This window comes from Sceloporus occidentalis, unplaced genomic scaffold (genome assembly GCF_023333645.1).
Source record: "Sceloporus occidentalis isolate IW3139 unplaced genomic scaffold, rSceOcc1.0.p SCAF_4, whole genome shotgun sequence".
Taxonomy (NCBI): domain Eukaryota; kingdom Metazoa; phylum Chordata; class Lepidosauria; order Squamata; family Phrynosomatidae; genus Sceloporus; species Sceloporus occidentalis.
Window position 1 is genome coordinate 177,176,588 of NW_028316984.1, and position 8,573 is coordinate 177,185,160.

The following is an 8,573-nucleotide window of genomic DNA, read 5'->3' on the forward strand; positions in this document are numbered from 1 at the left end:
TATTTTGTTAAGCAGAACTGCTGAAGTGTTGCCTTGGGAACAGTTGCCCAAGTTGTCTCAATAACTGTCCTTCTGAATAGCAAACAAAGATCTGAAATGGGTGATGTCTATTTATCTCCCTTCAGTTGAGGAAGAGCTTGGGAAATTACTACAATTCTCAAAATCCCATTCTCCTCCCTGGGGGAATTCTAGGAGTAGTAGTCCAAAAAGTATTTTCCTAAAGTCTGCAATCATGTCCCTCCTTTTGAAGAAAACGTGTGGTTTGGAGACAGACTCAACCCCTGTCCAAGTGTTGTGCCTGAATAAAGTGCTTCAGCTTATGTAGGGCAACAAAGGCCTCAAAATCTGTCCCTGTTCCCCATCTTCCCTATGTGCTCCAGCCCTGCATTTTCCTTATTCCGGGTGCTGTAAGGATGTTTTTATATATACTACATTGCATTAGTAAAGTCCTCAGGGATGTAACTATGCAGGGTAGAAAACATGAAGGCTGTTGTGGTGGTGTGCCTTCAAGTTGTTTCTGACTTATGGCAACTCTAAGGCAAACCTATCATGGGATTTTCTTGGCAAGATTTGTTCAGAGGAGGTTTGCCATTGCCTTCTCCTGAGGCTGAGAGAGTGTGCCTTGTCCAAGGTCATCCAGTGGGTTTCATGGCTGAGGTGGGAACTGAACTCCAGAGTTTTAGTGTAATACTCAAACTGCTATGCCAGGCTGGCTCTCTAAACATGAGGTTACTGTCTCCTAAATAAGAATTCCGCTTCCCAATGAAAGTTTCCTTCACCTTCATAAAACTCAAACTCTTATATTTGCTGGCTTCTTATTCCGTTGGTCATTTTGCTTTAGAGAGCCAGAGTGGTGTAGTGGTTTGAGTGTTGGACTACAAAGACTGTTCAGTACATAACAATTTGAATTGACTCTGAGAGGTACTTTTCTAGCTTTTAGTGAAATAGACTGTAGTTGATGGAAGTATCTTGTCATGCCTACTTCAACAAGACACACACATACAGTGCCCAGTCCTATTATTTCATGAAGGAGAAGAAACCTCTAATACAGTGAGGTGGCATTATAAGATTGTTAAATGATCAGTTGCATGACTAGTCTTACCATTAAACAGTGTAAATATGTTACTGAATGTGACAGTCACACTATATAACACATTTTTGAGAGCCAGCATGGGGTAGTGGTTTGTGTGTTGGACTGTGACCATGGAGATCAGGGTTCAGATCTTTGCTCAGCCATGAGCCCTGCTCAGTTTCTCCAAAACTGGCTTATCTTGGGAAAGTCACATTTTCTCGCTGCCGAGAAAGGCAAAGGCAACCCTTCTCTGAACAAATCTTACCAAGAACACCCTGTTATAGGGTTGTCAAGAACTGGAAAATAACTTGAAGATAGAGAACAACTTTGCCTGTCGCTTTTCTTTGAATAACTAAACTGTATTTCTAAATGGTCAAGTGAAGTTTTAAGTTACTATAATGCTAAAAATTTGGGGACTGAAAGAAAATTTCATTAGGGAAGCAGAATTCTTATTTGAGAGGGGCAATGTCCTCATTTTGCACCCCTCTAGTTACACACTGCTAGTGGTCTGCCACATGTTGTTGGACTGTAACTCCCACCATTCCTCATCATTGGCTGTGCTGGCTAGAGTTGCTGCATTAGAAAGAGAAGAAGAAACATCAATAAATAAAATAATCTCCTTTCAATAAAGTTATTACAATCAGTGGGGGGAAAAGCATCAACAAAATAGATCAGGGTTAAGAGGAAACGGTATCTTCTTTGTTTACAGCTACATCACTCATCCTGCAAGCTCATCGTTTCTATTTTCCCCCTTGTTTTTATTTTTGCAAATAAAGGATTAGCATCAGGAGGGCCTTCAAGTGGAGTACATAAGCAATATAAGTAGGGACCACTAGGTGGTGCTGTTTGCAATGGATGTGCATGGCTTTTGAAACTATAAACTGGATGGGAATTAAGAGAGAGAAAATTTTGACAGCCATAGCTACTTTTCACAGCAGTCTGCTAGGCTGATTGTGATTCATTTTAATGCATGTTCCCAAGCTGTGAAAAGCTTCACTGAAAATTAACCCCACACCCATCCACCTTGATAGAAATTATAAAGAAATGTTTGTCATTCGCTCTGCTCTTAATGGTCAGGGTCTTTCACAAAACCAGTGTTTCTTTTGGGTGACCTTAAAGATAGAAAATGTTTTTTAAGGGATTTGTTTATAAGTTATGATGAGATTAAACAGTAGAGGACATTACAACAAAATTTCTTGTATACTAGAAGGACACAAAAATATACATGAAGAGAGAAAGTGTGTTAAGGAACAAATAAAACCAAGAACTGTTAGGTAAGAAGTTCATGTGTGTTTTTAATGTTTGATATGTATATGTTACGTATGTTATAGTATCAGGGGAGGTTATGTTACAGGGGTTATGTTATGACATATTTGTTATGAACTGTTATGACTGTTAAGATTGATTGACTAATTTTAAAAATGGATATTAATATAATAAAAATATTATTAGAATGTTTTTAAAGGGGAGTGGAAGCCAGTTTAAAAGAGGGTTCAGTGTTTGTGTCACGTTCATTCATCCTTTTTTTTAAAATGCCCCCATCCCCTGATACTTAAAAAAAAAATCCTTTGATTGAGAATATGGTCAGAGGCACTTTGTTCTGCAATTCTTTGCCTACCTCCTGGAGACAGTGTTTTCATCTGGCTGTACACAGTCTACCCTCCATATCCATGGATTCATTATCCAGGGATTTAACCATCCATGGCTTGAAAATACCCCCATAAGATATAAATTCCAAACAGCAAACCTTGAATTTGCTGTTTTATATATGGGACACCATTTCACTACACCATTGTGTTTAATCAGACATGAGCATCCATGGATTTTGGTATCAATGTGGTGTCCTGGAACCAAACCCCAGCAGATACCATGGACCCACTGTACTTGATGGAACTAGTGAAAAAAAAAGTAAACCCTGCAAAGAAATCTTTTACCACCCCTGAGTCTAAGTAAGAAAAATATGTTTCACAATAAGTTTTCATAGAGTAGGCTTACTCCATCAGATGCCTTATGTCTACCTTGTGTATGGAAGCTTATGCTATAACGTTTTGTCAATTAATCTCAAAGCAAGATTCCTTCAGACTAACACAGCTATGTCTTTGAATGTAAACCTTGTAGGCCAAAGGATCATACAGTCTTCCAGATGTTGTTAAAGTGCAGTTCAGTGTTAGCTAGGTCTGAAAGGAATTGGAATCCAGCATCATTGGAAGGCCATATAATCCTCCTCCTCCACCACCACAGGCCTCAAGTAGGAGTGGGAATTGTGTCGACCACAGTCCATTAAGCCTTGTTGTGTGACTCCCAGTGACTCACCATCACAGGAAAAAGTTAGCCTAATATAGACTATGGGCCCATACAGACAGGCCAAAATAAAGCTGCTTCGGGTCACTTTGGAGGTTTGCTGTTTAAATGATGCATGCATCTGAAGAGTCTGGAAGCTGTGCCGAAACCACTCTCCAGCAACATTGTGGGCTGAATGGGAAGTGATATTCCAGACACTCTGGTTTCAATAAAAATGGTGGGTATGGCCCACAGAGACCAGGGTCCAAAACAGTTGAAGTGTTCTCAAATTGGATTAATTCTGCAATGTGTTTTGGACCCAGGAGAGGTTTTAAAAAGGAATGATCTAGAAATCTTTTCCATTTGCTCATCGCTGGCTTAAAGTGTGTCCACACTTGTGGTAAGCCATTCCGGAAATTTGTTAGAAGAGTGAGGAAAATGAATGCTGATGTTCACTAATAAATATTGCCATGTAAACATGAATATCAGTGTACAGAAATATAATGAGGAATATTTCTTTCTTTACTAAAATACTTTCATCCTGCCCTGTATTAAAGCAAGATAAACAATTGAAACTGACTCCAGAAGAACCAATAAAATAATTTAATCAGGATAAAAGCATAATCATACTAGTAAAGGAGCACACAGCGGAGCATTTATATGAGAAAGGGGAGTCCTGACTTAGTAGCAAAGTGCCAGAATTTTCAGATCAACTTGCATCAAATGTAGGAACACTGAGCCCTGAGAATATGTTTCTCAGATCTCAGTTGCTTTGAGAGTTCAGGTCACCATTTCCCAGCATTTTCGCCTTAACAGTGGGAGGAAATTGTGTCTACAAATCTCCTATGGGACATTAGCAAACTAGCCAGAGTTTATATCAGCATGGCTTTTCGTTCTGTGCACACTGTGGAAAGGAAGCAAATGAGCACCAGGGAATTCCAGAATAATCAGAAATAGAGGTCTTTTTTGGTGTCCTGCAGTGGCCCTTGGTATCCCCTGGGGTGCGATTTCAAGATCCTTAATGGATACCAAAATCCAGAAATGCTCAAGACCCTTTATATGCAATGGCATAGTAAAATGGTGTCTCTTAGGGAAAAATCAAGGTTTGCTTTTTGGAACTTTAAAAAAAAAATCTTTTCAAGCCTTCTATGGTTGAATCCATGGATGCAGAATCCATGGGTATGGAGGGCTGGTTGTAATATAAGTCTTGATAGTGCCATATACATTTTTATTAAACAGAAATCAAGACTGTATTTAATGTGTGTGTGTTTGTGTGTGTGTGTTGTGTGCCTTCAAGTTATTTCCAGCTTGTGGTGACCCTAAGGCATCATTGGGTTTTCTTGGCAAGATTTGTTCAAATGAAGTTTGGCATTGGTTTCCTCTGAGGCTGAGAACCAGTCACCCAGTGGGTTTCATGGCCGAGCAGGGAATCAAACCCTGGTCTCCAGAGTCGGAGACCAATACCCAAATCACTATGCCACGCATAGTAACATCTATATTCTACCTTTCTAGCAATGAATTTAAGGGTGATGTACATGGTTTCTCTTCTCATATGAACAATCATGTGAGGTAGGTTAGTAGGCTCAAAGAGAGTGCTTGGCTCAAAGTTACTCTGTGAGTATCATGGCTCAGTGGGGACTAGAAGATGGACCAAGCCCAATGCACCATTCTAACCGTGACAACACATTGGGCCTAGGTCAAGGATGGGAATCATGTGATTCCACATGTAGTTGAGCCACAATCCCCACCAGGCCTAGATAGTATAGCCAATAGTGAGGGATGTTCAAAGAGGAAGAGGAGAGGAAGGTTGGCATCTTGCTCATCCCAGCAAACTCAGGCTAAACCAGCTCCGGCAGCCTCTACTAGCTTTTGTGTCTATTTTAATTAATAACCTTTACCATCTTTATCATGTTTTGATGTTGCTTGGCACCTATATCCCACCTTTTTCTGTGAAATGTTAGAGGGTATGCTACCTGTGCCCTACTATCTCTCCTGAAGGGCTGCACGACTGACATTACTTTAATAGCTGTAGAATCTAGAGACTTGAGCAGCCACGGGGAAGGTACAGGGACACTTTGGCAGCTGGTGGTTTGTATATTGCAGGAGAGTCAGTAATTGTTGTTTCAGGGCTTGTGTACAGCCAGGGTTTGCATCAGGTGTGAGGGAGCACTTGGTAAAGTGCCCACTGCTGGGATCCCTTCTATCTTGTTTGGTTATGGTAGCACTAGTGTCAGAACATGTATACCGCTGGACAGAACAGTATTTATAATTCCCATATGTTACACAATGTGAACTAAAATATTTCACAGCAATTCAGCCACTTTTCAAAAAGGAGACGGAACTGGAAAATAGGAGGGTGGCGAAGGAGGGTTCAAGAAACACAAACTTTTGATATTGGACTGCAGCAGTGAGTCTGCAGTAAATAATGCTATAAAGCTTGAGCTGGAAAAGACCAGGATTTTACTTTAGTTAATCTTATTCAGGGTGTGCAGCTGATAGAGGCTGAAGATACTATAAAAGCCATTTCTTGAGAGATGAAAATCAGGATGTTACAGACATAGTTCTGATACTGACAACAATGTTCCTGCCTGATAAAAATTCAGAAAATCCTGGTAAGAGAGATGAAGAGAGAATTTTTCTTTTCAAATAGTTGATAGTAATGATATCATTTTTATTTAAATAGCTAAATACTAATTATAGTAATAATGGATGCTGCTACGCATTGCAATGCCCATGGAATATTATCTTCCATGGATGCCAGTGTGTTTATCCACAGATGCTAAGTTTAAGTTCCTCTATGTGTTAAGTATTCTTCAGCTAGGAAGAAAGCAGAAGATATAAATGTATAATGCCTATTAGTGAATATTGCTGAGATGAATGTGAAATAATCTGATGAAGGTAAAAGTGTGATGCCTTTTGCTGAATGTAAAGTTACAGATAACTTATGAACTGTTTAATGATGAAATGTCTATAGTCTTCCCTGAAGAGAGTGTATGTTTCTATATCTACTACTGTGTTTATAATCTAATAGCCCAAAAGAACAAACTTGCTCATTCACCCACATAAAATCCTGAGATAAGACTAGTATGGAGTGTTTATGCTAACTCTACACAGTTGTTCACAAGCTGGACATCCAGGCAACCAGATGGTGATAAGAAGGACCTTCAAATAGATACAGATTAGCTGACAAGCAGCAAAGAACACACAGTCCCTCTGTCTAAAGAGATTTGTTGTTTGTTGTTGTGTGTCTCCAAGGGTTTCCAATTTATGGTGACCCTAAGGCAAGACTATTATGGAGTTTTCTTGGCCAGTTTCTTGAGAGGGGATTTGCCATTGCCATCCTCTGAGGCTGAGAGAGTGTGACTTGCCCAAGGTCACCCAGGGGATTTACATGACCAAGCTGGGATTCGAACCCTGGTCTCCAGAGTTGTACTCCAATGCTGAAACACTTACACCATACTGGCTCTCTAAAGAGATAGGGGATGGGAAAATTACATGTGTTTTGTTAGGAAGGATCGAATTAGGGGAATTATACGAAAGGCGTGTCCTAACAACACACGCAGCGGGATCGTGTCCCTATGTGTATACCAGAGGTCATCTAGTCCAACCCTGGGGAGAAAGAGACTCGGATGCCAAAGGAGGTGCAATTAAAATATGAACATTTATTAAAGCCACACAACAAAAGGGATCACACACACACACACACACACATTCAATGCTACAGCAAGGGAGGGGTGAGTTCGGGGAGTAAAGGGAGGAAGAGAGGCACCGTTGGGAATATTTACCTTCGAAGTCTTCTCCAAGACATCGGATGTGAGGAATGGTGGATGGTGAGACACGGCCGCGGGAACAGGAAAGAAAGCGGTGGCCACGGCGGCTAGGAGCTGAGTTCCGGCAGGCAAAGCTAACTAGAGGCCCGAAAAGACTGAGTTTGGCTTCGCTCAAGTGATTTCAGCGGAGCACAAGGCTCCAGGAACGCAAGCTCGGAGCGAAATGCTCTACAAGCAAGGAACTCAGGCTTGGAACTTACTGCTCTACAAGCCCAAGGAAGGGCTGGAAACGAGGTCCTTATATACCGCTAAACATAACTTAAGGCTATGGCAGCCTGGCGGACAAAAGGTGAGAGAGGGCACAAGAGAAGGCCTCCTCAGCTTTGGCACCCAGCTTTTGGATTGTCCTTCCCTTGGAGATCCCTTTGGCACCAACACTAGTTTCTTTTCAGCACTGAGTCAAGGCATAGCTTTTTGGTATAGCTGCTGAGTCCTAATATATGTTTAAGCTTGTACACAGTTTTACCTTTTAAAGCTATTTTAATTTATTTTAATTGTTTCGTATGTTTTATCTCGCTGAAATTTTTTATTGGTTTTGATTTGGAATTGTTTTAATTCTTTTATCTGTTTGCCACCCTGAGGTATCATGATAAAATGGTGGCATAGAAATATTAAACTATTTAAATAAACACCCCAAACATCCTTGATTTAGCACAGCTTTGCATTATGGGGAAATGATATGTCATCTCTAAAGGGTAGTTATCACTGCAGTATTGGGATGAATGGGGAAACTGATAAATTTTGTTTGCTTGGGTGTTTTCCCATCACAAATATGAACATTTTTGGAAACTGATTGCCCTATCAGTGTACAAAACCAGGAGCTTCTTACAAGAAAAGAGGCACTCATATGACTGATTATAAAAGGAGTCAAAAACCTTTAAGGGATCAAACACTCAAAGAACACTTTTGGATGGATCCATTTATTAGTATCAGTTTCTCTAGTGTTCTGTTTATTTTTAGTCTCTGGTCTTTCATCCTAAATGTGAGGACGCTTGCAAATTTGTGCATATGAAATCAAGAGGTTTGCCATCCCTAATGATGTGAAACCAAGAGGTCTGCCTATTGGGATCCCAGGTCCAACAGCAATTTCTATCCCTTTGACTACCCTCCTTTGTCTGCTTCCCTTCTTTGCCTGTTGCACCTTGGAACTTAGAAATATTACCTTTTGCACCACATCTCCCAGAATCCCCCCAGCCAGTATGCTGGGTGGGGAATTTTGGGAGGTATAGACCAGAAGAGTAACTTTTTCATGTAAGGTTGCCATGTCAGACATATTCCAGGCCCTGAGATTTCAGTGCCTAAACCTAGTACTTCATCACACAGGGGAAATTGGGAGAAAGTGGGGGTTTAAACTGTCATTATCCTGGGAAAGTCAAGCGATCGCGCCAAAG